This window comes from Tamandua tetradactyla, unplaced genomic scaffold, assembly GCF_023851605.1.
Source record: "Tamandua tetradactyla isolate mTamTet1 unplaced genomic scaffold, mTamTet1.pri scaffold_73_ctg1, whole genome shotgun sequence".
Taxonomy (NCBI): domain Eukaryota; kingdom Metazoa; phylum Chordata; class Mammalia; order Pilosa; family Myrmecophagidae; genus Tamandua; species Tamandua tetradactyla.
In genome coordinates, this window is record NW_027518403.1 from 1,175,640 (window position 1) to 1,189,847 (window position 14,208).

Genomic DNA, 14,208 nt, shown 5'->3' on the forward strand with positions numbered 1-14,208 from the left:
TCTGTAGGACAAAAAATAAATTTATAATTGCGCAAATGAAACGTGACTTTAGAACTTTGGTGGAAATAACTTGAAGACTCTCTTGACAACATTTTTTTTCCTTCCAGGCAAAAGAGAAACTACATTTTACTTCTCAAAGAGAGAGTATTAGTATTTTTCATTAGTAAGAAGAAAAAAAAATATTCTGAATGTCCCATTGCTCCTAGTCACAAGTGTGAGGACAGGCACTTTAACTGGCAAATTCTTTGCAAAATTGGCCTTACTTTGAATCTGAGGGACTCTGTTTCCTTTCACTAAAAGAAATAAAATGAACATGACTTTGATCTTGGCCTTTTAACACTTTAGCAAATATTAAGAATGTGTATTTTCAAAATTCAGTAAGAATTACTTGGACTTTCTGAGAAAACATCCATAAAGTCAAATGCTAACAATTTCTCTGATTGAAGAATATATATTATCCTTTGATTAAAAGTTAACTGCTGGGTGGTGCAACAATGGCTCAGTGACAAGAATTCCTGCCTGCCCAGCTGGAGATGTGAGCTCAATTTCCAGAGCCTGCCCATGCAAAAAAAAAAAAATTAATTGGTTTTCTCTTTTTGTATATATCTAACTGATTTTTTCATGCCTTCACCTTTTATTTTACTTTGTCCAATCTTTAGAGGACTCTTTCCTCTAAATATGGATTTACTTATTATTTTTCCATGCCAATATAGTAAATGAGCTAAATTTCATAAAGCATCTCTAACATATTCTCCAGCTGAACACTTTTCACACACCTATACCATTTAGTTCTCTCACTAACCCAATATATAGTTAACATCAAGTTATATCAATATACATTGCAAAACTTCATACATTTATTAAATAATTAACCTGCCAGATACAAGGGTATATGTGTTTTCAGGGTAAATACCATTTTAGCTTATGCTGTTTCCCAAAGATTTCTCTATCTCCTGGAATATCTGTATCTATTACTAAACATCTTAGTGTTTCCTTGTTCACTCTTTCTTATGTGTGTGTTTTGCTTCCTCTTTTTTCCATGATACACTCCCAGAGTTCTGTTTTTTCCTCCACTTTTTAATACTGTTGGGTCTCTACCAAAAATAGCCTTATAGCACTTCTGGAGAAGATGGTGGCTTAGTAAGACGTGCAGGTCTTAGTTCCTCCTCCAGAACAGCTACTAAAAAAACAGAAACAGTACAGAACAGCTCCCGGAGTCACGACAGACACCAAAAAGACAGCGTACCCCATTCTGGAATGGCTGAACCGGCTGGGAGAATCCACTGTGGTGAGATCCCCGAGGGGCGCGTGCTTCCCTGGGCCATGGCGGTTGGTGGCCGGAGCCCCTCCTTCTCTCCTTCATGGGACGGCTGGGAGATTTGGACAGGTGGTCCCCTCAAGCTGCAGCAGTGACAGTCCCCCCCCCACACGCGGCCTCCTGGGCCAGCTGGGAGATTGGAACGGAGGTCCCCCAAGCCGTGGAGGCCGGCAACTGGGGTCCCTTCCACACACGTGGCTCCCTGGTCTGGCTGGGAATTTTGAATCGGCACTCCCCCAAGCCGTGGTAGCCGGTGCCCCCTGCCACGCTTGGCTACCCGGCCGGCTGGGAGATTTGGATCGGCACTCCCCCAAGTCGTGGAAGTCAGTGCCCATCCCCACGCACGGATTCCCGGGCCAGCGGGGAGATTTGGATCGGCACTCCCCCAAGCCGCTTCGACTTGCGAACCTCCCCCACAGCGAGAGTCTTCCAAAGTTAAAGGAGCCACAGCATCTTTTACTGGTGGGACCCGCAGACAGACGAGTGCCACATACTGGGCATGATAAGAAAAACAGAGCCCAGAGATTTCACAGGAAAATCTTTCAACCTCCTGAGTCCCACACCCAGGGAAATCTGATTAAATGTGCAGATGCCAACAAAAAATAATGGATCACACCAGAAAAATTGAAGATATGGCCCAGTCAAAGGAACAAACCAACGGTTCAAATGAGATACAGGAGCTGAGAAAACTAATTCTGAATATACAAACAGAAATGGAAAACCTCTTCAAAAACCAAATTGGTAAATTGAGGGAGGACATGAAGAAGACATGGGCTGAATAAAAAGAAGAAATAGAAAGTCTGAAAAAACAAATCACAGAACTTATGGGATTGAAGGACAAAGTATAAAAGATGGAAAAAACAATGGATACCCACAATGATAGATTTAAAGAGACAGAAGCTACAATTAGGGAACTGGAGGATGGAACATCTGAATTCCAAAAAGAAACAGAAACTATAGGGAAAAGAATGGAAAAATTTGAACAGGGGATCAGGGAACTGAATGATAATATGAAGCACACAAATATATGTGTTGTGAGTGTCCCAGAAGGAGAAGAGAAGGGAAAGGGAGGAGAAAAACTAATGGAAGAAATTATCACTGAAAATTTCCCAACTCTTATGAAAGACCTAAAATTACAGATCCAAGAAGTGCAGCGCACCCCAAAGAGAATAGACCCAAATAGGCGTTCTCCAAGACACTTACTAGTTAGAATGTCAGAGGTCAAAGAGAAAGAGAGGATCTTGAGAGCAGCAAGAGAAAAACAATCCATCACATACAAGGGAAACCCAGTAAGACTATGTGGAGATTTCTCAGCAGAAACCATGGAAGCTAGAAGACAGGGGGATGATATATTTAAATTATTAAAAGAGAAAAACTGCCAACCAAGACTTCTATATCCAGCAAAATTGTTCTTCAAAAATGAGGGAGAAATTAAAACATTTTCAGACAAGAAGTCACTGAGAGAATTTGTGACCAAGAGACCAGCTCTGCAAGAAATACTAAAGGGAGCACTAGAGTCAGATATGAAAAGACATAAGAGAGAGGTATGGAGAAGAGTGTAGAAAGAAGGAAAATCAGACTTCCGGGGAAGTTGGCGGCTTAGTAAGATGCGTGGGTCTTAGTTCCTCCTCCAGAACAGCTACTAGAGAAGTAGAAACGATTCAGAACAGCTCCCGGAGCCACGACAGAGACCAAGAAGACAACATACCCCATTCTGGAATGGCTGACTGGCTGGGAGAACCAGCTCCGGTGAGATCGCCGAGGGGCGTGGGCTTCCCCGGGCTGGGGCGGCAGGCGGCCAGAGTCCCTCCCTCCCTCCTTCCCGGGCTGGCTGGGAGAATAGGACAGGCGGTTCCCTCAAGCTGCGGTGGCTGGCGCCCCCCCATGCACAGCCCCCCGGACCAGCTGGGAGAACTTGATCGAAGATCCCCAAGCCGCGGAGAACAGCGACCAGGATCCCTTCCGAACACGTGGCTTCCCGGTCTGCCTGGGAATGGTGGATAGACACTTCCCCAAGCCGCGGTGGATGGCGCCCCCTTGCCATGTTTGGCACCCTGGGACGGCTGGGAAATTTGGACAGGTGCTCCCCCAAGCCACGGAGGCCAGCGACCCTCCCCAGGCGTGGATCCCTGGGCCGGCTGGGAGATTGGGATTGGCACTCCCCCAAGCCGCTTTGGCTGGCGACCCTACCCTACAGTGAGAGTTTTCCAAAGTTAATGGACCCACAGCATTTTTTACTGGTGGGACCCACAGACAGATGAGCGCCACGAGCGCAACCTCCTGGGCAGGATAAGAAAAAGAGAGCCCAGAGATTTCACAGAAAGATCTTTCAACCTGCGGGGTCTTAACCCAGGGAAATCTGATTAAATGCCCAGATGTCAGCAGAAGATAACGGATCATGCTCAGAAAATTGAAAATAAGGCCCAGTCAAAGGAACGAACCAATAGTTCAAATGAGATACAGGAGCTGAGACAACTAATGCTGAATATACGAAAAGAAATGGAAAACCTCTTCAAAAACCAAATCAATAAATTGAGGGAGGACATGAAGAAGACATTGGCTTAACAAAAAGAAGAAATAGAAAAACTGAAAAAACAATCACAGAACTTATGGGAGTGAAGGACAAAGTAGAAAAGCTGGAAATAACAATGGATACCTACAATGGTAGATTTAAAGGGACAGAAGCTAGAATTAGTGAATTGCAGGATGGAACATCTGAATTCCACAAAGAAACAGAACCTATAGGGAAAAGAATGGAAAAATTTGAACAGGGTATCAGGGAACTCAAGGACAATATGAACCGCACAAATATATGTGTTGTGGGTGACCCAGAAGGAGAAGAGAAGGGAAACGGAGGAGAAAAACTAATGGAAGAAATTATCACTGAAAATTTCTCAACTCTTATTAAAGACCTAAAATTACAGATCCAAGAAGTGCAGCGCACCTCAAAGAGAATAGACCCAAATAGGCATTCTCCAAGACACTTAGTTGTTAGAATGTCAGAGGTCAAAGAGAAAGAGAGGATCTTGAAAGCAGCAAGAGAAAAACAATTCATCACATACAAGGGAAACCCAATAAGACTATGTATAGATTTCTCAGCAGAAACCATGGGAGCTAGAAGACAGTGGGATGATATATTTGAATTACTAAAAGAGAAAAACTGCCAACCAAGACTCCTATATCCAGCAAAATTGTCCTTCAAAAATGAGGGAGAAATTAAAACATTCTCAGACAAAAAGTCACTGAGAGAATTTGTGACCAAGAGACCAGCTCTGCAAGAACTACTAAAGGGAGCACTAGAGTCAGATACAAAAAGACAGAAGAGAGAGGTATGGAGAAGAGTGTAGAAAGAAGGAAAATCAGATATGATATATATAATACAAAAGGCAAAATGTTAGAGGAAAATATTACCCAAACAGTAATAACACTAAATGTTAATGGACTGAATTCCCCAATCAGAAGACATACACTGGCAGAATGGATTAAAAAACAGGATCCTTCTATATGCTGTCTACAGGAAACACATCTTAGACCCAAACATAAACATAGGTTGAAAGTGAAAGGTTGGGAAAAGATATTTCATGCAAATAACAACCAGAAAAGAGCAGTAGTAGCTATACTAATATCCAACAAATTAGACTTCAAATGTAAAACAGTTAAAAGAGACAAAGAAGGACACTATATACTAATAAAAGGAACAATTAAACAAGAAGACATAACAATCATAAATATTTACGCACCAAACCAGAATGCCCCAAAATACATGAGGAATACACTGCAAACACTGAAAAGGGAAATAGACACATTTACCATAACAGTTGGAGACTTCAATTCACCACTCTCATCAATGGACAGAACATCTAGACAGAGGATCAATAAAGAAATAGAGAATCTGAATATTACTATAAATGAGCTAGACTTAACAGACATTTATAGGACATTACATCCCACAACAGCAGGATACACCTTTTTCTCAAGTGATCATGGATCATTCTCAAAGATAGACCATATGCTGGGTCACAAAGCAAGTCTTAACAAATTTAAAAAGATTAAAATCATACACAACACTTTCTCGTATCATAAAGGAATGAAGTTGGAAATCAATAACAGGTGGAGTGCCAGAAAATTCACAAATACGTGCAGGCTCAACAACACACTCTTAAACAATGAGTGGGTCAAAGAAGAAATTGCAAGAGAAATTAATAAATACCTCGACACGAATGAAAATTAAAAAACAACATATCAAAACTTATGGGACGCAGCAAAGGCAGTGCAAAGAGGGAAATTTATTGCCCTAAATGCCTATATCAGAAAAGAAAAAAAGGCAAAAATGCAGGAATTAACTGTCCACTTGGAAGAACTGGAGAAAGAACAGCAAACTAACCCCAAAGCAAGCAAAAGGAAAGAAATAACAAAGATTAGAGCAGAAAAAATGAAATTGAAAACATGAAAACAATAGAGAAAATCAATAAGGCCAGAAGTTGGTTCTATTAGAAAATCAATAAGATTGATGGGCCCTTAGCAAGATTGACAAAAAGAAGAGAGAGGATGCAAATAAATAAGATCAGAAATGGAAGAGGAGACATAACTACTGACCTCACAGAAATAAAGGAGGTAATAACAGGATACTATGAACAACTTTATGCTAATAAATACAACAATTTAGATGAAATGGACGGGTTCCTGGAAAGACATGAACAACCACCTTTGACTCAAGAAGACATAGATGACCTCAACAAACCAATCACAAGTAAAGAAATTGAATTAGTCCGTTCTAGTTTGCTAGCTGCCAGAATACAACACACCAGAGATGGACTGGCTTTTAATAAAAGGGGATTTATTTTGTTGGTTCTTCAGAGGAAAGGCAGCTAACTTTCCACTGAGGTTCTTCCTTATATGGAAGGCACAGGATGGTCTCTGCTGGTTTTCTCTCCAGGCCCCTGGGTTCCAACAACTTTCCCCAGGTGACTTCTTCCTGCATCTCCAAAGGCCTGGGCTGAGCTGCAAGTGCTGAGATGAGGAATGCCGAGCTGCTTAGGCTGTGCTACATTGTGATCTCTTATTTAAGCACCATTCAATTAAGTCAAACAGCACTCATTGCAGCAGACACATCTCCTAGCCGACTGCAGATATAATTGGCAACAGATGAGGTTCATGTAACATTGGCTTATGTCCGCAGCAACAAGACTAGGTATGCTCACCTGGCTAAGTTGACAACTGAATCTAACTAACACACTGGTCTTCCCTGTAATTTCTCAACCTCTTCCTCCTATGCTACCCTAGATGATGTATAGTGTCCTACTGGACTCCAGAGTTTTGAAATAGTTGATTCAGACAGTTCCTTCCTGTTTAATAGTTGTTGTAATGCAGGGACTGATTCCTAGAGCTTCCTGCTCTGTTCTCTTCCCACAATCCCCCTATTTTTGGCCATTTGGTTGGAAGGACATAGAAGAATGAAAGTTAAATGCTCCAATGAGATCATAGTTTAAATGGTTGACAATGGGGCTGGGCTCAGAAGAGACAGAAAAGGAAACTGAGAAAGGACTGACAAACAGAGAAAAATGGAGAGTGAAGGAATTGGATGTAGTTCAGAGAGAGATGAAAGACCAATACCTTTTGTTCAGACAGTGGAATATTATATTTTAATATTTCAGATATGTTTTCAGTGATCATAAATGCTGGTTGAGTCAAGAAAAAAGCATTACTGAGAGGAAATAAAAGTTATTGAAGTTGAAGAGACAAAGGAATTCTAAGATAGGGATAGAAATCTAAGATAAATCTCAGCTAGCAATAGATCATCACTCTATATGGATGTTGGAATCATGCAGTATGATGTAGATGAATTTAGAAGAAACACTGTGAAAAAATTGTCAAAGTCCTTAATAAAGGAGTACTCAGTACTCTGGAAATTTATAGAAGAAATATGCTAAGTAAAAACTAGCCTTTTCAGGAGGACCTTAGATTTGAGTATATCTAGTGATGTATTCTACATTAATTTATAAGAAGGACTTGGATATTGTTCTGTGGAAACACTGGGTATTTGGGCATACCAACTTGCATTTACAATAATTAAGTTTAGTGAATACTATGACTAGTAGGAGAGTAAATATATTTCATGCCAACAGAGCTAGTGCAATTATTTCTTAATGTCAGTCAATATTTCTTGTTTACTTAACAATAGAGTAACAGCCCTTTACAGTATACCAGAGAAAATGATATTTTATAAAATTTATATATACAAATTATATGTATATATGATATCCATTCTATTTAAGTAGTGTGGTTAATAATTCATTTCATAAATGAAGAGTTGACAAATTTAATGGTCAAGGAGAGATCAAATTGGGGAAATCAAGAATACAAGTTTTATTTTATATCCATTTACAGCCTTTACATTATAAATTTACATTTTGAGTTTGAAGGTACTTGAATTGAGTTAATCCCTTTGTATTTCCATGGATTCCTCTCAAAGTCATTATGCCCTTGTTAAATAAACATTTATTTAAAACTTACTTTATCTTTGTTTAGGATTAGGTATTTAGATATAGAAAAGCTTGATGAATGTCTGTAGAGGCTACTCTGCTTCATCACCAATAAGTATACAAAGTGAACAAAGTTGTTATTAGATACACCTACCCAGGGTGAAGAGTGAATGAGAATCCTTCCATGGCCAGAAATTGTATATTGGGTCAACCTTTCTGGCATGAATCCATAATGTATTTAAACAGCTTTAATATAATACAAAAGTTGTAAAATTTTAAAATCTTAATGACTCACATTTTGGATTGTACAAATCTTCATTGCAAGTATATTTGTTAAATACAGTTTATAATGTCTAAAATTTGCAACAAGGAGGTACTGTTAAAAAAACACATATGAAGTTAGTCAAAAGCCAGGAATGGTATTGAACAACTGCAAAGGAAATATCAGTGACCAGGCCCACAGCATACACCAGTCTGGACCAGGTGGAATGTCTGAGACCCTACACAGAACTATAGGTCTCCCAAGCCACAGAGGCCAGTGCCCCTCCCCAAGGGCACTGCAAATTGGTTCCATGAGATGCAAGGAAACAATTTTATTAGTAGCAAGGGCTTAGCTCAACAAAGTTCCAATTGTAGAACTAATTAATAAATTCTGACTACTGAAAATAGGCGCCAAGCATAAAGAAACCTGGAGTAAGCACTAAAGGAAATAGGAGCTTCTGCCCTGGCATAGAGGTGGCAGGGCTACTGGAAAACAAACAAACCAACAGGTTTTTTGAGTTGGACAGCACGAAATACTGGAAAATGGCTAAACTCCAAAAAAGGGGGCACTCTAGAGCCTAGAGATACATAGAGCCAAATACCAACTCAAGCTCTTGATTGACAAACCCAAGAAGCAGGGTTCTGGCTCTGAAAAGGCTGTGTGGCCTTTTATTTAACTTCTTAACAGCTTATCAGATGGAACTGGAAGCACTCTTAGGCTCCAGTACTGCCCCAGGCAAAGGCAGAACTAAAGCTTGTCTGAGAGTCAAAGTAACAAGTCAGGTGAAAGGAGTTAAAAATGTAGGGAAATATCTTACAAATCTTATAATTGGAGGCAGTTTTATAGACCTTACACCCAAAGCAAGAGCACTGAAGAAAGAAAGAAAGAAATGGGAACTCCTCAAAATTAAACACTTTTGTGCATCAAAGAACTTCATCAAGAAAGTAAAAAGACAGCCTACACAATGGGAGACAATATTTGGAGATGACATATCAGAAAGGAATAGTATCCAGAATTTATAAAGAGGTTGTTCAACTCAACAACAAAAAGACAGCCAATCCAATTACAAAATGGGAAAAAGACTTGAACAGACACTTCTCAGAAGAGGAAACACAAATGGCCAAAAGACACATGAAGAGATGTTCAATGTCCCTGGCCATTAGAGAAATGCAAATCAAAACCACAATGAGATATCATCTTACACCCACTAAAATGGCCATTATCAACAAAACAGAAAATGACAAGTGCTGGAGAGGATGTGGAGAAAGAGGCATACTTATTCACTGCTAGTGGGAATGTTAAATGATGCAACCACTGTGGAAAGCACTTTAGCAGTTCCTCAAAAAGCTGAATACAGAATTGCCATATGACCCAGCAAAACCATTGCTAGGTATCTACTCAAAGGATATACAGGCAAAGACACAAACAGACATTTGCACACCAATTTTTATAGCAGCATTATGTACAATTGCAAAGAAATGGAAACAGCCAAAATATCCATCAACAGAAAAATGGTTAAATAAAATGTGGTATATACATACGGTGGAATATTATGCAGCTGTAAGACAGAATAAAGTTATGAAGTATGTGACAACATGGATGGATCTTGAGGACATTATGCTGAGTGAGACTAGCCAAAAAAAAGGGCAAATACTGTATTCTCTCACTGATATGAACTGACATTGGTGATTAAACTTAGAATACTTCATTGGTAACAGAGACCATCAGGAGATAGAATTAGGGTAAGATACTGGGTAACTGGAGCTGAAGGGATACAGATTGTGCAACAGGAGGGACTGAATATAAAAACTCAGAAATGGACAGCACAATACTACCTAACTGTAATACAATTATGTTTAAAACACTGAATAAAGCAGCATGTGAGAATGATACAGGGAGAGGGGTGGGGGCATAAATGAAATAAAAAAGAAAGATAGACAATAAAGATTCAGATGGTATAGTCTAGGCATGCCCAGAGTGTATAATGATAGTGACCAAATGTACAAATTTTAAAAATGTTTATGCATGAGGAAGAACAAAGGAATGTCATTACTGCAGGTTGCTGAAAATAGATGGTAATTAACATTTTAAAATTTCACCTTATGTATGAGACTAAAGCAAAAAATGTTTATTTGGTACAAAATTTATATTTTGACTAGTGCATTTCCTAATGCAACTTATGTTGATAGCTTGATTGAACACCATATTTACTTGGAATCTTGAGTAGGACATGAGATTTTGCTTGGTTTGTCCAGAGTGATGCCCCGATGGATCCCAGAGTGATTTGATCAGTGAGTGGGAAAGTATTTGCAAAGTCCCCTTTGGGGAATAGTGAGAATGGGGAGAAATTCAACTCCCCCAAGTTGAATTCTTGATATTCTCACAAACACTGTGGACTATCAAAGCTATAGGCTGAGTCCCCAGTCTTGGGGTTTGTTCATATGAAACTTATCCCCACAAAGGATAGGTAAGTCTACTTAAAATCTAGGCCTAAGAGTCACCCCCAAGAGAGCCTCTTTTGTTGCTCAGATGTGGCCTCTCTCTCCAGCCAACACAACAAGCAAACTCACCACCCTCCACCTGTCTACATGGGACATGACTCCAAGGGGTATGGACCTTCCTGGCAACGTGAGACAGAGATCTTGGAATGAACAGAAACTCAGCATCAAGGGATTGAGAAAAACCCTAGAATGAGCTGAGACTTAGCATCAAGGGATTGAGAAAACGTTCTCGACCAAAAGGGGAAGAGGAAACGAGACAAAGTGTCAATGGCTGAGGGATTTCAAACAGAGTCGAGAGGTTATCCTGGAGGTTATTCTTATACATCAAGTAGATATCATCTTTTTATTCAAGATGTAGTGGAGAAGCTGGAGGGAACTGCCTGAAAATGTAGAGCTGTGTTCCAGTAGTCATGTTTCTTGTTGATGACTGAATAATGATATAGCTTTCACAATGTGTGTGATAGTGAAAACCTTGTGTCTGATGCTCCTTTTATCTACCTTGTCAACAGATGAGTAGAACATATGGAATAAAAATAAATAATAGTGGGAACAAATGCTAAAGTAAATATAGTTTGAAATGCTAATGATAAATGAAAGCGAGCAATAAGGTTATGGTATGTATAATCTTTTTTTCTGTTATCATTTTATTTCTTTTTTGGTTGTCTTTTATTTCTTTTTCTGAATTGATGCAAATGTTTAAGATGATGAATATGCAAGTATGTGATGATATTGAGAATCACTGAATATATATGTAGAATGGAATTACACATTAATGTAATGTAAATAAATATTTAAAAAGTCAATACCACACAGTCTTAGTTAACCCATCTTCATTGTAAGTCTTGAAACTGCATCTCAAACTACAATATTAGTGGTCAATGAAAGGAAGGAGTAAAGGATAATGGATGTTTGGAGTTTTCTTTTTTCTTTTAATTTCATTTTCTGGAATAATGCAAATGTTCTAAAAGTGATTATGGAGGGTGAATACACAAATATGTGATGATATTGTGAGCCACAGTGTGTGATAGCTGAAAGCAAAGATAAAAATTAAATTTAAGAAGATTAAATTTAAAATGCTGGGAGATATATTCTGGAGCAACTAGAAGGAAAAATCTGAGAGGACTGTATGGTAGCCCATTACAAACTCTGGGATCTGTCCGTAACTTCTTGTTGAAGACTGCTTTGAAAACTATTGCCTTTTTATTTCTTTCTTTTGCATATATATAATGCAATTAAAAAGTTGTAAAAATAAAAAAAAATTAATTTTTAAAAAGGTAGGAGAATTACATGACACCCTAACCAACACAGGTTAACTTACAAAGATTTACAACATGTTTCGCCTTGGTATGTACATTTTTGTTAACTACCAGCTCTCAAGGAAATCTTCACAGTATCAGTAACAGAATAGAAACTTAAGGAATAAATGTTTTAGTGACTAAATCCTAGAGTTAATACTCTACAATATTAAAGTATAAAGTTTATAACAAAAGATTATAAGAGAAACAAGGAAATGGGAATATATTTCCCTTTAAAGGACGAAGATAAAAATGCAGAAATGATCAACAAAGAAGGTGAGAGTTTCATCATGAGTGACAATAGATTTTTTGAAAATTACCTTCAATATGCTCAAGCATATAAAAGAAAATACAGAGAAAGTACTAATGACATGAGGAAACATGATATATGATATAAAAACCTCAAAAGAGGCAGAGACCTAAACACTTAAAAATTGCAAGTCTATCTTAAAGAAATACAAAAGTCAATTATCAAATTTATATGAAAGGGTGAGGGGCCACAAATAACATAAGCCATCTTGACAAGGTAGAATGAGGTTGGAGGATGCACACTTCCTGTCTTAAAGTGTACTGCAAAACCAAAGAAATCAGAATTCCATGGTGCTTATCAACTAAAGTTAACAGTAATATTTTAATGCTCTTTCATCAACTATAACAAATGTACTACATCTATACTATCAGTCAAAATTGGGATAATAAGAGGTATGGGAGGATTTGGGTTTCTTTTTTTATTCTTTTCTGTAGTACTGAAAATATTCTAAAGTTGATCATGAGTTGTATGCACAACTCTACAATGATACTGTGAGCCAGTAATTTTATACTTTGGTGGTTGGTTTGCTATGTGGATATATCTCAATAAAATTGCATTAAAAATTAAAACATAAAAACACCAGAAATATCAAATATAGAGCAAAGGGATCAAATTAAGAGCTCAGAAATCAACTCTTCCATCTATGGCCACTGATTTTTGACAAGGGATCTGGCCCCATTCACTTGGGAAACAAGGCTTTCTTCAACAAATGAGAAAGCTGGATCTTCACATGCAAAAAAAATGTAGGTAGATCCCTACCTCACATCATACGCAAAAATCAATGCAAAATGGATCAAAGACATAAATATAAGAGCCAGAAATAAAAACTCCTAGAAGAAAATGTGGGGAAGCATCTTTAGGACTTTCTGTTAAGCAATGGCTTCTTGGTCTTTACACCCAAAGCAAGAGCAATAAAAGAGAAAAACAGATATATGGGACCTCAACAAAATTAGTGTTTGTGTGTTTTAAAAGGATTTCTCCACAAAAGAAGACAAACAACAGAAGAGGGATATGGAAAACACATACCCACTATGCACTTTATATTCAGAATATACGATGTACTCCTAGGTTCAACAACTGAAAGTCAACAATCCTATTTAAAAATTGGGCAAGAGAGCTGGAATAGACATTTCTCCAAAGAATATACACAAATAGCCAAAAAAATTACCTGAAAAGACACCTGATATCATTAATCATTAGGGAAATGTAAACCAAAGCCACAATGAGAAGACTTTTCACACCATCAGAATGACTACTAATTTAAAAAAAGGAAAATAATAAGTGTTAAGAGGATAAGGAGAAACAGGAACTCATTCCATTGTTGGTCGTATTGTAAGGTGGTGTAGCCAGTGTGGAAAACAGTTTCACACGTCCTCAGAAGGTTAAGTGTAGAATTACCACATGAACCAATATTCATACTTCTAAGTATAAACCCAAAATACCTGAATGCAAGATTTGAACAGATATTTACACAGTGATGTTCATAGCAGCATTATTCACAGTTGCCAAAAGATGGCAACAACCCAAGCCAATCACAGATGAATAAACAAAAAGTGATACATACATATATATATACACACACACACACACACAGTGGAATACTATTCATTCTTAAAAGTAATGAAATTCTGATACATACAAAAACATAGATAAACCTAGAAGAAATCATGTTGAGTGAAATAAGCCAGGCACAAAAAAACAGATGTTGTATTATCTCATTGAAAGGAAACAATTAGAATGAGCAAATTCATAGATGCAGAAATTAGAATTCATGTTACTAGGAGCCTAGGTGGGTACAGGGTATAGGGAATTAGTGCTTAATTGGTACTGTTTCTGTTTGGGTGAAGGAAATTTTTGGTAATGGTCAATGGTGATGGTAGCACAGCATTTGTGAAAGTAATTAATGCCATGGATTATGTATGTGAATGTGGCTAAAAGGGGAAATTTTAGATGCCATATATTTTAATACAATAAAAATTGTAAATCAACCATAGGTTTGTAAAACTGAACAGTGAACTCTAATGTAAAGTAGGGACTTCA

General features: G+C 38.0%; 1 protein-coding gene across 3 annotated transcripts in view; it reads right to left on the reverse strand.

The window, feature by feature from the left end:
* Positions 1-14,208, reverse strand: part of LOC143673279 (GREB1-like protein) — a 75,013-nt gene that overhangs the window by 37,345 nt on the left and 23,460 nt on the right. The gene's annotated exons all lie outside the window — the stretch shown is intronic.